This window comes from Physeter macrocephalus, chromosome 2 (assembly GCF_002837175.3).
Source record: "Physeter macrocephalus isolate SW-GA chromosome 2, ASM283717v5, whole genome shotgun sequence".
Lineage (NCBI taxonomy): Eukaryota > Metazoa > Chordata > Mammalia > Artiodactyla > Physeteridae > Physeter > Physeter macrocephalus.
The window spans coordinates 126,775,362-126,781,599 of NC_041215.1; the positions used below are offsets into that span (position 1 = coordinate 126,775,362).

General features: G+C 39.3%; 1 long non-coding RNA gene across 2 annotated transcripts in view; it reads left to right on the top strand.

The window, feature by feature from the left end:
* Positions 1-6,038, top strand: part of LOC114484649 (uncharacterized) — a 7,795-nt gene extending 1,757 nt beyond the window's left edge. The window contains exon 3 of one of the 2 annotated variants that reach the window (XR_003677804.1): positions 4,713-6,038. This is a non-coding gene — a long non-coding RNA (uncharacterized lncRNA). Of the gene's footprint in view, positions 1-1,336; positions 1,656-4,712 lie in introns of those variants that run through there. The other variant, XR_003677803.2, reaches the window with a different exon arrangement.
* The last annotated feature ends 200 nt before the right edge of the window (positions 6,039-6,238 follow it).

The following is a 6,238-nucleotide window of genomic DNA, read 5'->3' on the forward strand; positions in this document are numbered from 1 at the left end:
GCGGCACGTGGGATCCTCGCGGACCGGGGCGCGAACCCGGTTCCCCTGTATCGGCAGGCGGACGCGCAACCGCAGCGCCACCAGGGAAGCCCTATAGATCTAAGTTTAAAAAGCAGAGCTATAAAACTGCTAGAAAACGGGCTTCCTTGGTGGTGCAGTGGTTGCGCGTCCGCCTGCCGATGCGGCGGAGCCGGGTTCGTGTCCCGGTTTGGGAGGATCCCACATGCCGCACAGCGGCCTACGCGTCCGCAGCCTGTGCTCCGCAACGGGAGAGACCGCAGCAGAGGGAGGCCCGCATACCACGAAAAAAAAAAAAAAACTTAGATCTATGATCCATTTTTGAGTTACTTTTTATGAAAGGTGTAAAGTCTGTGTCCAGCTTCATTTTTTTTTTCATGTGAGTATCTAGTTATTCCAACACCATTCATTGCTTAGAAATCTTTTTCACTTTGATTCTTTTCCTAATTTATAACCTTTGTCTTCCTGTCTAGAAAGCAATCATTCACTCCTCAAAACAATCCAGAGCTTAGAATTTTATTCTGTTTTATTCAGGAAACTGAGATGGGTTAGCTCCTTGGCCTCTCACAGCTCCTTCAATCTGCAGCTGGGTTTATTTCAATGGCGCCTGCCGATATAACTTACCTGAGCCTGGGGGACTTCATTAAGCCTCTAGGAATAAGGATTAACAAGAACCTACATGCTTCGCTGGACCACACCTTATTAAACTCCTCTGTAGCTGATCTAGGTTTTCTTTTCACCCTGATTACAGTCAGTGGACTCTTGCTTTATTCTTGGTGGCCATGTAACAGGGCTCAGCAACCAGGCATAACTCTCCTGAGCTAAGTTTCTGCCAGTGGCTCTAGTTCTCCGCTCCATTTCCTGGCCTGCCCTTCTGAGATCTTGCGTGAGCTACAGCAAGGTACACCTCAGCCCTGGGCATCATGCCTCTATTCCTACTGCTTGCTGTCAGAGCCCCCTCTTATGCTCTCTCTTACCTGGTACCTGGATCTTTCATAATCACCTATCTTGTCCAAATGGGGCTGACTTATCTCTCGATCCTGATCATCCTCTTCTGTCTATCCTGCTGAAACCCCAATCTATGTTCAGTTCATTTCCTTAAGTGCCTTTCCCATTCTTCTCAGACAACGAGAGTATTTTGAATTTACAGTACTCAAGATTACTGAGTGCCTCCAGAAGAAAGAGAACCAAAGAATTCATTCATCAGGTCCCCAAAGCAGTTGGTTCTGCCCAGTTTTGATGCATCTGTCTAAATCCTAATTCTACCCATCCAACAGAAACAGTTACTTGTTAAGCAAAATCTGTTCTTTTCTTCTAGAGCATCAGGCTGGATCTGGCTGCACAGCTACTCGGGTATACCACATCTTCCTGTTTTTTTGGCAGTTAGGTGTAGCCAGGCCACTAAGTTCCCATCAGTGGAATGTGGGCAGAAGTGAAACAGGGAACTTCTGCCTCATTTGCTTAGAAAACGCCTGGTCCGGGATTCTCCTCACTTTTTCCCTGCTTGCTGAAAGTGATAATGAGAAGGCTCCCTTGAAAGCTACACTTGGAGGATGTCAGAGCTGCCCTACCATTCAGGGGATGACTTGAAGTTCTTCCTGCCCTGTGCCATAGAAGACACAAAATAAAGTTCTGCTTTGCGAAATCATTGTCTTGTGGGTCTCTTTGTTGCATCAACAAAGCCTTCACTCTAATGACTACAACAAAATTAATAGAAATCTTATATTTAATCATTTAAAAGTAACAGATCCAAAGTGTCTCCACTCTTCTACACCTTTAAATAACCAATTAAAGGCTAAATGTAATTTAAACAGAAAGTAATTAAAATAATGTGTACTCTAGAAATTAGTCAGACTTCTATTTTGCTACTTGCCTCCCTTTGCCACTCTTTTCTTAGGAGGTGGGGTGTGGGAGAGAGGAGACCTTAGGTGACATCTCGGGTTCATCAGTCAGTCATATAACGGGTTACTGTCGATTTCATTTTTCTAGATAAGTTAATGATCGATTACCTCTCAATTGGCAAGACTGATTATATGCTGACATGAGAGCCAAATAATTCATTAAAGGAATCTGACTGACCATATTGTGGTCTCCTGGGGGTGATGTTGTATATATAATGTTCACAGAAGGCATTCGTATTTCTTTAGGCAGCAGATATTGAACAAAACCGAAAAAGCAAGAATAAAAGGAAGCAAATGTCCAAGGCACATGTAATCCAGGGCAATTATCACTTTGAAGGTTTAATGATTTTTTTGAAAATGATACTCATAGTAAAATTATAAGGAGCATCTAGGTTAATGGTTTCCAAACTGTTTAGGGCCACAGGATGCCCTGGGACGTTGATGAAACTATGGATGCCTTTCCTGTGAAAGTCCACGAACGTAATTAATTTTTCATGCAATATGAGATGGTTCACAAACACCCACCAGTTCAGGCACATCCACAGATCACAAATTCAAACAAGAAAGTTTATGAACCAGGCATTTTAACGCACAATAACACAATGGAATAGGTATTATTTTCCAAATTCTATAGGTGAGGCACAAAGAATTTAAATCAGTGGTTCAAAGCCACACAGATACGGAGGAGAAGGTCACGTGTGAATAGCAGGGTTCTGACCGCCAGGGTACTACCTCTCTACTACATCACACTGATCCCCTGCACCTGGGAGAGCAGATCTACCATCTGGGGTTCAGAAGCTTTATGACTAGTGTTAGAATTAAAATAGCTGCACCAACTGCAGACCCAGAATTTAGGTCCAGGTCTGTATGGTGCTATTAAAACCCAGACACCATCATTTGACCAATCCAAGAAAACAGAAAATTGCTCATCCTTATCATCCCCAAGAAAACAGAAATGGAAATAAGAGGTGGAGAAGAGGTATGACATGAAGATAATGTCCATTTTAGCTGATTAAATAAAAATAGATATTGATTATCTGATGAATTAAAGCAAGTTACAAGTTCTAAGTTCACAAAATCAGTTCCCAGTAATAAAATGATATATTAAAAATTCTGCGCAAGTGTTCTCTGCATAAACTGACAATCACCATGCCTAAGGTCTCTATGCATAAGGTCTCTATGCATCTAACATTTGAGGAATAATGTCAAGTTCTATTAAATAGATAGTAGAGATAAAGGATGAATGATGCAGCATAATACATAGGAGACACAATCCTTTCTCTTAAAGTTGTTCTTTCAGACCTACTGTGATGTTCCTTCTAATGTCAAGGGGCAGTGTCAGAAGTTATCTTGGAAATTATACAGATTTCTGTTTATCAAACCAACCACCTCATGACAAACACTTTTAGATTTCCACCCATTTAACTCACAGTTTGGGTTTTAGGCCAAATACACGATGCCGACACTGTTAAATGTGCGTTAACACTTGCAATAAAGAAACAAACATTAGCTGATCCTGTCATCTCCCACTGACAGACCATCGTCATCCGGTTGCACATAGAAGCATACATTTCAGAAGCTCATGGCACATGGCACGTATCCCCCGCTTGAGTCAGGTTCCTTGTTTATCACCACATGAACATTTCTCTGGTATATTTTTAGCACATCGTGTTATCCTAGACTGATCATATGTTCACAGATTGTGGGGAGCCTGTGAAAGACTTTCCACTGTACTTGCTATTGGGCAAAATCGTGCCTGCTACCTGGTACTCATGCAGAGTAAACTGTAATGTGGAGACAGATGGTATGATCAAGTGGGAGAGAGACTCTGTCTGCAAAATCAGGAGAGCAGGGAATGCTCTAGCAGGGGATGAAAGAGGAATGAACAAGTCCACCCCAGCATGAAAATAAGATGAAAATATAAAAGAATGTCAGTGTGGAAGGTCACCCCTTTTGATTTTTGCCAATATTTTAGCACCAAATGATCACGTGAACGTTCCAAGGAAAGCGAGAACTCCAGGTTCTCCACATGGTGAGCGGGGCCTGACTGTTCAAACCACAGGGGTTTAATACAGGGTTTAATACATGATACTTTGCATGAGACAATTCAACAAACACAGTCACTCAAGGACATGTTGCCTACTTTATTCCATTCTGCATTTGAGAATAAAATAATGTTTTCACTAGAAGTTGTTTGTTGAATTATAAATGAGATCTCACTAGTTTTATATACTGTGTGTTGTTCATGATATTCTCATTGTTATCCAGTCACTAAAACTAAGATGAAATTGGTTTTCTTCTTTTGCATCAGAAAAATCAAATCAGTTTTCTCCTCGGTCTAGTCTTACTGTGATTAGTACCTTCCACGGGATGAGGAGAGGTTAGCCAAATTGGATTTTGTTTGCCTTTCGCATATAAACTGCTATCCTGGACACTTTCCCCCAAGACATTTACTTATTTTATAGCTATTGAGCACATGTTTATGCTTATAAAACAGGCATACCAATTGGATTTTTAAAACACAAAAACATCTATCTGACAGAAACCAGCCCAGTTCCAAGGAAGTCTCTGATATATTTATGCATTTTCTAGTCTCCCAATTATAAGTCCAGGTCACTAACTTGACAAAATATGGGTCATCCTCCAAGGCACTCTGTCAACGGATGCAAAAGGAATCAAAGATGAGAAATATATATATATATATTTGCTTTGGTTATAGGGCATTATATGTGAATGCTTATTGCTAAAACAATTTATACTTAATTAAATGTTATTTCTTACTCTCTCCAACAGCATCTACTACACTATGCTCGGCAATAAGAGGCTGCTAAACTTTCAGATCCAGCTGGTGGATTGATGCTCCGAGAGCAGGCACGGCACACAAGAAGCAGCTCCAGGGGCTGCTGGAGCACCTCACCCCCATCATTCGTGAAACAGTTCTAGTTATTGGTTCTGCCTGTGCTAGCTTTACCCATGAGCCTCCAAAGATCTTATGTAATGGCATTAAGTAAATATACACATTCTGACTATATGCAACAAGATGCTAAGCACAGTAAAGTTGTTATATGAAGACAAAACTAACTTGTAGGTATGGGTATCATTAGCTTCTGCTCTTCTGTGTAGTCAAATAGAATAGCAGGGAGTTTTGAAGAACTATTAACCAACTGTTACTGGATATGACCAACCTGGTTAGTTGAATGGTCTAGTTATTTGGAAATTATCTAAAGAGGCAGTGTTGAAGAGTAGAAGAGCCCAAAGAGACAAGAGCCTATGTGTCCAACTAAGCTTTTCCTTGCAAAGCCCTCTAGTGCTGGATCTTTCTATTTCCAATGCACGCTATTTCCTTCATCTGTAAGTAATTACCTGTTCTATACTTCAGACATGTTCTGAGGACCTGTGTTGTCACAGTATTTTGTTACTCCTTATGCTGATTAACTTTTTAAAGAGGGTTTATCTTGCTAAATTATAAAAATAAATACCCATTATAAAATACAGCAAGGACAGAAAAGTATAAAGTAGGTAACAAAGCTTACTTTGAATCTTAACTACCTAAAATACTGGGTATTAAATAAATAATAGTCAAATTCTTGAAATATTTCTTCCCAGAACTTTTTTGGCCCGGTATGTATAAATGTTTCATTTTAGAAAATTAACATCCATGTTTAATCCTGCCTTTTTCACATATTGAGCATTTCCCTATATCTATGAATATTTCTCAAAAGCCCGATTTTTTTAATTACAAAAAGAAATTTGAAATTAGTTGAGGTACCAAAATTATAAAGAAATTTCAGGAGTATTTGAGCATATGAATTGCTCTCCACCTCTGGAGAGGAGTCCAAAAGACGGAGTTACTGGGTCAAAAGACAAAATTATTTCTTTCAGTCTTTATATACATATTCCAATATTGTATCCAGATATATGACACCAATCTGTTGCCCAAATTAATTGTATATGAATGCAATCAACAATGAATATAATCACTTAAAATGCTGCCATTTTGGAATATGTGAAGTGCTACCTCAGTCATTTCTATTATAAGTAAAGTGGTGATATGCGTTGATTGTATTTGTGTGATGTGTTTTTCTCTGATTTATTCATTAACATTTTCTGTCCATTTTATTTCCCCTCCAAGTTTTAAGTAATAAAAAATATTTCTATTAAGTGAGCATAATTATCGTATTACTTATCCATATATCTATCTTGACTAAAAATTGAATCAAAAGGATTTTATTATATATTAGTTTAAGACTTACTACAAGAATACAGTAATCTAGACAGTGTGGTACTGGCAAAAGGTCAACAATTAGATCAATGAAATA